Source organism: Erythrolamprus reginae, chromosome 2, assembly GCF_031021105.1.
Source record: "Erythrolamprus reginae isolate rEryReg1 chromosome 2, rEryReg1.hap1, whole genome shotgun sequence".
Taxonomy (NCBI): Eukaryota; Metazoa; Chordata; class Lepidosauria; order Squamata; family Dipsadidae; genus Erythrolamprus; species Erythrolamprus reginae.
Window position 1 is genome coordinate 7,930,170 of NC_091951.1, and position 7,308 is coordinate 7,937,477.

Genomic DNA, 7,308 nt, shown 5'->3' on the forward strand with positions numbered 1-7,308 from the left:
AGCATGATTGGCTGAGGAATTCTGGGAGTTGAAGTCCCCAAGTCATAGAAGAGCCAACTTTGCCTACCCCCATCTAGTATAACAACCCCCCGCCCCCAAAGCAGGAGTCCCTATACCAGTGATGGTGAACCTATGGCACGGGTGCCACCAGTGGCACTCAGAACCATATCTGCTGGCACGCAATCTATTTATTTTATTTTATTTTATTATTTATTTTATTTATTTATTTTATTTTATTATTTATTTTATTTATTTATTTATTTTATTTTATTTTATTTTAATTTAATTTTGTCCAATGCACAATAATACACAATGAAGGTTATAAAGCAGTGTTTCTCAACCTTGGCCGTGTTTTGCTGGCTGGGGAATTCTGGGAGTTGAAGTCCACACATCTTCAAACGGCCAAGATTGAGAAACACTGTTATAGAGGATATACAGTACTGAAGTAAAATATATTAGAGAAAGAATAGCTCAGCTCCAACATACCTGTGTGTCAACCAGCTGATTTTTGGCTCGCACAGAGGCTCTGGGAGGGCATTTTGGGTTTCCAGAGAGTCTTCGGAGGGATGGGGGAGGGCATTTTTACTCTCCCCCAGCTCCACGGAAGCCTTTGGAGCCCGGGGGTGGATGAAACACGAGCCTACTGTTCCCACCAGAGGTTGGGAAACAGACCATTTCCGGCCTCCAGAGGACTTCCAAGGTGGTGGTGGAAGCTGTTTTTGCCCTCCCCAAGCATTGCGTTGTGGGTGTGGTCACTAGTGCATGCACACTCTCTATTGGCACCTGAGGAAAAAAGGGACCTTGTGGATCATCTAGTCCAACCCCCCATCCCCACCCAAGCATGGGAGTTGGAAGGGACCTTGTGGGTCATTCTAGTCTAACCCCATACCAAGCAGGAGATCCTAGATCTCCCACAATCATTCCTTCCCTCACACACATGTGCACCCACCACTCTGCCCCTGGGCACAATCCCCCCTTCTCCATACATACACACAGGCCTCACTGAAGCCTGGGATGGTGAAAAAAACAGGCAAACAAGAAGTTCAGAAAAACAGACTTTGTTTGCCCATTGTGCTGTTTTTCGCACTCCGAGAGCTTCGCTGAAGCCTCTGGACTGTGAAAAACAGCACTCCTAACTTCCAGTTTGCCCGTTGGCTGAAGAATTCTGGAAGTTGAAGTCCACAAGCATTAAAATTGCAAAGGTTGGAGAGCCCTCCTCCAGAGGATGATGGAGAACATGAAGGCCTGGAGGAACTTTGTCCATGAAGACGCGATGGGTCGGACTCAAACTTTGCAACTAATAACAAAACTGAGACTCAACTGGACATGAAACATCGGAAAAGGGCAATTTTTCTAACAGGTCTGAAGGGAAATGTCTCAATACTTGAGCAATATGAGTTTTAGAAGAACAACATAAAGATATTTCTCCTACAAAATAACAGGGCTTCTGAATCCTTGACCTCATGGTTCTGTTCTAAAAGGTTTCCCTCAGTGATTAGGAAGCCACTTATCCTGGCTACCGCAGATCAAAATGGGTGAGCAGTGTGGTCGGGCAGGAGGAAAAGCAAGTAGGATGCCTGGCTGCATAGCTAGAGGTATAACAAGCAGGAAGAGGGAGATTGTGATCCCGCTATATAGAGCGCTGGTGAGACCACATTTGGAATACTGTGTTCAGTTCTGGAGACCTCACCTACAAAAAGATTGACAAAATTGAACGGGTCCAAAGACAGGGCTACAAGAATGGGGGAAGGTCTTAAGCATAAAACGTATCCGGAAAGACTTAATGAACTCAATCTGTATAGTCTGGAGGACAGAAGGAAAAGGGGGGACATGATCGAAACATTTAAATATGTCAAAGGGTTAAATAAGGTCCAGGAGGGAAGTGTTTTTAATAGGAAAGCGAACACAAGAACAAGGGGACACAATCTGAGGTTAGTTGGGGGAAAGATCAAATGCAACATGAGAAAATATTATTTTACTGAAAGAGTAGTAGATCCTTGGAACAAACTTCCAGCAGACATGGTAGATAAATCCACAGTAACTGAATTTAAACATGCCTGGGATAAACATATATCCATCCTAAGATAAAATACAGGAAATAGTATAAGGGCAGACTAGATGGACCATGAAGTTTTTTTCTGCCGTCAGTCTTCTATGTTTCTATACGAAGAGCAAAAGGTGGATAACGGATGAAAACCCTGAAGACAATGATCAACATTTAAGGAGACTTCAAGGAGAGAAAATACATTCATTCATTCATTCATTCATTCATTCATTCATCCATCCATCCATTCATTGTTAGAGTTGGAAGGGACCATGCGGGTCATCAAGTCCAACCCCCTGCCTAAGCGGGAACCCTATAGCATCCCAGCCAAATGGCACTCCAATTTCCTCTTTAAAATGTCCAGAGTATTGGAGTTCACAACGTCCGCTGGTAGGTTGTTCCACTGGTTGATGGTTCTGACCGTCAGGAAGTTCTTCCTTATTACCAGGTTGAATCTCTCATTGGTCAGCTTCCAGCCGTTGTTCCTCGTCCGGCCCTCTGGTGCCCTGAAGAATAAAGTGATCCCCTCCTCTCTGTGACATCCCCTCGTATACCTGTATACAGCTATCATGTCCGCTCTGGCCCTCCTTTTCTCTAGGCTATCCATGCCCAGTTCCCGCAGTCTCTCTTCGTAAGTCTTGGTTTCTAGACCCCTGATCATTTTGGTTGCTCTTTTCTGCACATATTTAAAGAAGCACCCTTTTTCAAAATTTTAGCTCAAGGATTATACCAAGGTCTAAATTTAAGGTTTAAATTTCAGAGCTGTGTTGGAAGAATTGTCCATCTGGGTTCAGTTCCAAGTGGAGACATGGAAACATTGGAAAGATGGTTTAATGGTGAAGCAGAACCACCAATCAAAGTGTGATTCTGGGTAGCTGGCCACTTGGTTTGATGAACACATGCATTTTTATAGTTTGTTCTATAGCATTTTGTAATTTAGAGGGATGTTTTGTGTATTTTGTTATTTGATTTTAAGTTTTCTGTCTCCAGAAGCCCACCACTGAATTGCGGTCTTGTTTAACAAATGTAATTAATCCTACATGCGGCAGGGTTTAAATTCTTGAATGAATTATCAAATCTACATTTCAAAATGTTGGGCCCTTAAATGTTCTATTTGGGGCAGAGCTGAGCCTTGAATGGATTACCAAATCTACATTTCTAAAGGTTGGTCCCATAAGTTTTCTACATGGGGCAGAGAGCTGAATTTCTGTAGTATTTCTCCTTTAGGGGAAATATAACATTCTTCCTTTTTTTAATATTTCCCAAAATATTTCATTCTTCTAAGACAGGTGAGAGCTAACTTTCTTCAGCTTGCAAAGGGCTAATTTTAAGGGAGTTTAAACATAGAAACATAGAAGACTGACGGCAGAAGAAGACCACATGGTCCATCTAGTCTGTCCTTATACTATTTCCTCTATTTTATCTTACAATGGATATATGTTTATCCCAGGCATGTTTAAATTCAGTTACAGTGGATTTACCAACCACGTCTGCTGGAAGTTTGTTCCAAGGATCTACTACTCTTTCAGTAAAATATTATTTTCTCACGTTGCTTTTGATTTTTCCAACTAACTTCAGATTGTGTCCCTTGTTCTTGTGTTCACTTTCCTATTAAAAACACTTCCCTCCTGAACCTTATTTAACCCTTTAACATATTTAAATGTTTTGATCATGTCCCCCCTTTTCCTTCTGTCCTCCAGACTATACAGATTGAGTTCATGAAGTCTTTCCTGATACATTTTATGCTTAAGACCTTCCACCATTCTTGTAGCCCATCTTTGGACCCGTTCAATTTTATCAATATCTTTTTGTAGGTGAGGTCTCCAAGGAATAAATTCAAATAAATTTGAAAAGAAGAAAAATCAGGAGAGAGCAGTTTTGATAAACTTTAATATTTAGAACACAATGAGACGCGTCCATTTTATTGGAACTTTAAGGTAGGTTAAGAATATAAATTGATGAAGCATATAACATAATGGGATTGTTCGAAAGAGGAAAGTCTCCTTTAAATCCTAAATCAATGATGGTGAACCTTTTTGGCGAGAGTGCTCAAACTGGAACATGCGTGCACACCAAAGTCCAGGAAACTCGACGACCAGCTGTCCAGTGCGCATACGGGTGACAGCCAGCTGGTGTTTGCGAATATCTCCAAGACCGCCTTCTGCTGCACGAGTCCCAGCGACCGATTAGGTCCCAGAGTTGGCCTTCTCCGAGTCCCGTCAACTAAACAATGTTGGTTGGCGGGCCCCAGGGGAAAAGCCTTCTCTGTGGTGGCCCCGACTCTCTGGAACCAACTCCCCCCAGAGATTAGAACTGTCCCTACCCTCCTTGCCTTTCGTAAACTCCTCAAAACCCACCTTTGTCATCAGGCATGGGGGAACTGAGATATCTCCCCCGGGCCTATACAATTTATGTATGGTATGTTTGTATGTATGTCTGCTTAATAAAGGGTTTTTTAAAAAAATATTTTAAATTGTAAATTATTAGATTTGTCATGAACTGTTTTATTGTGTTGTGAGCCGCCCCGAGTCTACGGAGAGGGGCAGCATAGAAATCTAATAAATAATAATAATAATGATAATGATAATAATAATAATAATAATAATAATAATAATAATAATAATAATAATAATAATAATAATAATAATAATAATAATAATATGATTGCTGTATCTTGTTGTGAGCCGCCCCGAGTCTGCGGAGAGGGGCGGCATACAAATCTAAATAATAAATAAATAAATAATAACAAATAAATAATAATGTGTACTGGTCAGCTGGCATTTCTGTTTCTGGAATCAGCTGGTGCACAAGAAACCAGGAGAGCAACTGGCGATGGTATGCATGCCGACAGAGAGAGCTCTGTGCCACCTCTGGCATGCTTGCCATAGGTTCACCACCATCACGAACCTCGGTAAATCTTTCCAGCAGTGGCTCAGCTAAAGGAAGCTGTGCTTCAACACTGGAGGTTTTTAAGAAGTTGGACAACCATCTAAGATCTCTGTGGCATTTCTTTTGTGAGCTGCTGTTTCCCTGCAAATGAAACAGAAGCTCACAAAAGGAAAATCTTTTTACCTCTTGGGTCTCTGCTGCGCAGGTACGCCTGTTCACACATGTACCTGTTTAGTTTGGGCACGTGCACATGTGCAGTTCGGGCACTCCGTGCCTAAAAGGTTCGCGGTCACTGGAATAGGGTCTCCTGCTTGAGCAGGGGTTCAATTTGAGACATCTCCCCCAGGCCTATATAGTTTTATTTATTTATTGTTAGAGTTGAAAGGGACCATGCGGGTCATCAAGTCCACCCCCCTGCCTGAGCAGGAATCCTAAAGCACCCCAGCCAAGTGGCAGTCCAATCTCCTCTTGAAAGTGTCCAGAGTTGGGGAGTTCACAACCTCCGCAGGCAGGTTGTTCCAATGGTTGATCACTCTGACCGTCAGGAAGTTCTTCCTTACTTCTAGGTTGAATCTCTCCTTGGTCAGCTTCCAGCCGTTGTTCCTCGTCCGGCCCTCTGGTGCTCTGGAGAATAGAGTGGCCCCCTCCTCTCTATGGCAACCCCTCATCTACATATATATAGCTATCATGTCCCCTCTGGCCCTCCTTTTCTCTAGGCTATCCATGCCCAGTTCCCGCAATCTCTCTTCGTAAGTCTTGGTTTCAAGTCCCCTAATAGAAACATAGAAACATAGAAGACTGACGGCAGAAAAAGACCTCATGGTCCATCTAGTCTGCCCTTATACTATTTCCTGTATTTTATCTTACAATGGATATATGTTTATCCCAGGCATGTTTAAATTCGGTTACTGTGGATTTACCAACCACGTCTGCTAGAAGTTTGTTCCAAGGATCTACTACTCTTTCAGTAAAATAATATTTTCTCATGTTGCCTTTGATCTTTCCCCCAACTAACTTCAGATTGTGTCCCCTTGTTCTTGTGTTCACTTTCCTATTAAAAACACTTCCCTCCTGAACCCTATTTAACCCTTTAACATATTTAAATGTTTCGATCATGTCCCCCCTTTTCCTTCTGTATTCCAGACTATACAGATTGAGTTCCTGAAGTCTTTCCTGATACGTTTTATACTTAAGACCTTCCACCATTCTTGTAGCCCGTCTTTGGACCCGTTCAATTTTGTCAATATCTTTTTGTAGGCGAGGTCTCCAGAACTGAACATAGTACTCTAAATGTGGTCTCACCAGTGCTCTATATAAGGGGATCATAATCTCCCTCTTCCTGCTTGTTATACCTCTAGCTATGCAGCCAAGCATCCTACTTGCCTTTCCTACCGCCCGACCACACTGCTCACCCATTTTGAGACTGTCAGAAATCACTACCCCTAAATCCTTCTCTTCTGAAGTTTTTGCTAACACAGAACTGCCAATGCAATACTCAGATTGAGGATTCCTTTTCCCCAAGTGCATTATTTTACATTTGGAAACATTAAACTGCAGTTTCCATTGCTTTGACCATTTATCTAGTAAAGCTAAATCATTTACCATATTACAGACCCCTCCATAATCATTTTGGTTACTCTTTTCTGCACCTTCTCCAGAGTTCCAATGTCTCTTTTGAAGTGTGGTGACCAGAACTGGATGCAGTACTCCAGGTGTGGTCTGACCAGGGCGTAGTAGAGTGGTATTAATACTTCCCTGGTCTTGGAGTGTATCCCCCTGTGGTTGCAGCTTAGGATAGTGTTGGCTTTTTTGGCCGCTGCTGCACATTCCACCAAGACTCCAAGATCTCTTTCGCAGTTATGCATGGTGTATTTGTGTGTATGTCTGGTTTTATAAATAAGGGTTTTTAGATATTTTTAAATATTAGATTTGTTGTACATATGTTTTTTGTTATTGCTGTGAGCCTCCCCGAGTCTGCAGAGAGGGGCGGCATACAAATCTAATTAATAATAATAATAATAATAATAATAATAATAATAATAATAATAATAAAAATAAAAATAATAAAACAGGGGTAGGCAAAGTTTTCTCGTCTATGACATGTGGACTTCAACTCCCAGAATTCCTGAGCTAGCGTGACTGGCTCAGGAATTCTGGGAGTTGAAGTCCACAAATCACAGAACAGCCAACTTTGCCTATCCCTGAACCAACCAACCAACCACCAACTAACCAGCTTTAACATCAAATTCAATCTTCCTTTTTTAGATGCTTTTTTAATATTAGATTTGTTTATGTTGTCACACTGTTTTATTATTGTTGTGACCCGCCCCGAGTCTTCGGAGAGGGGCGGCATACAAATCTAATAATTATTATTA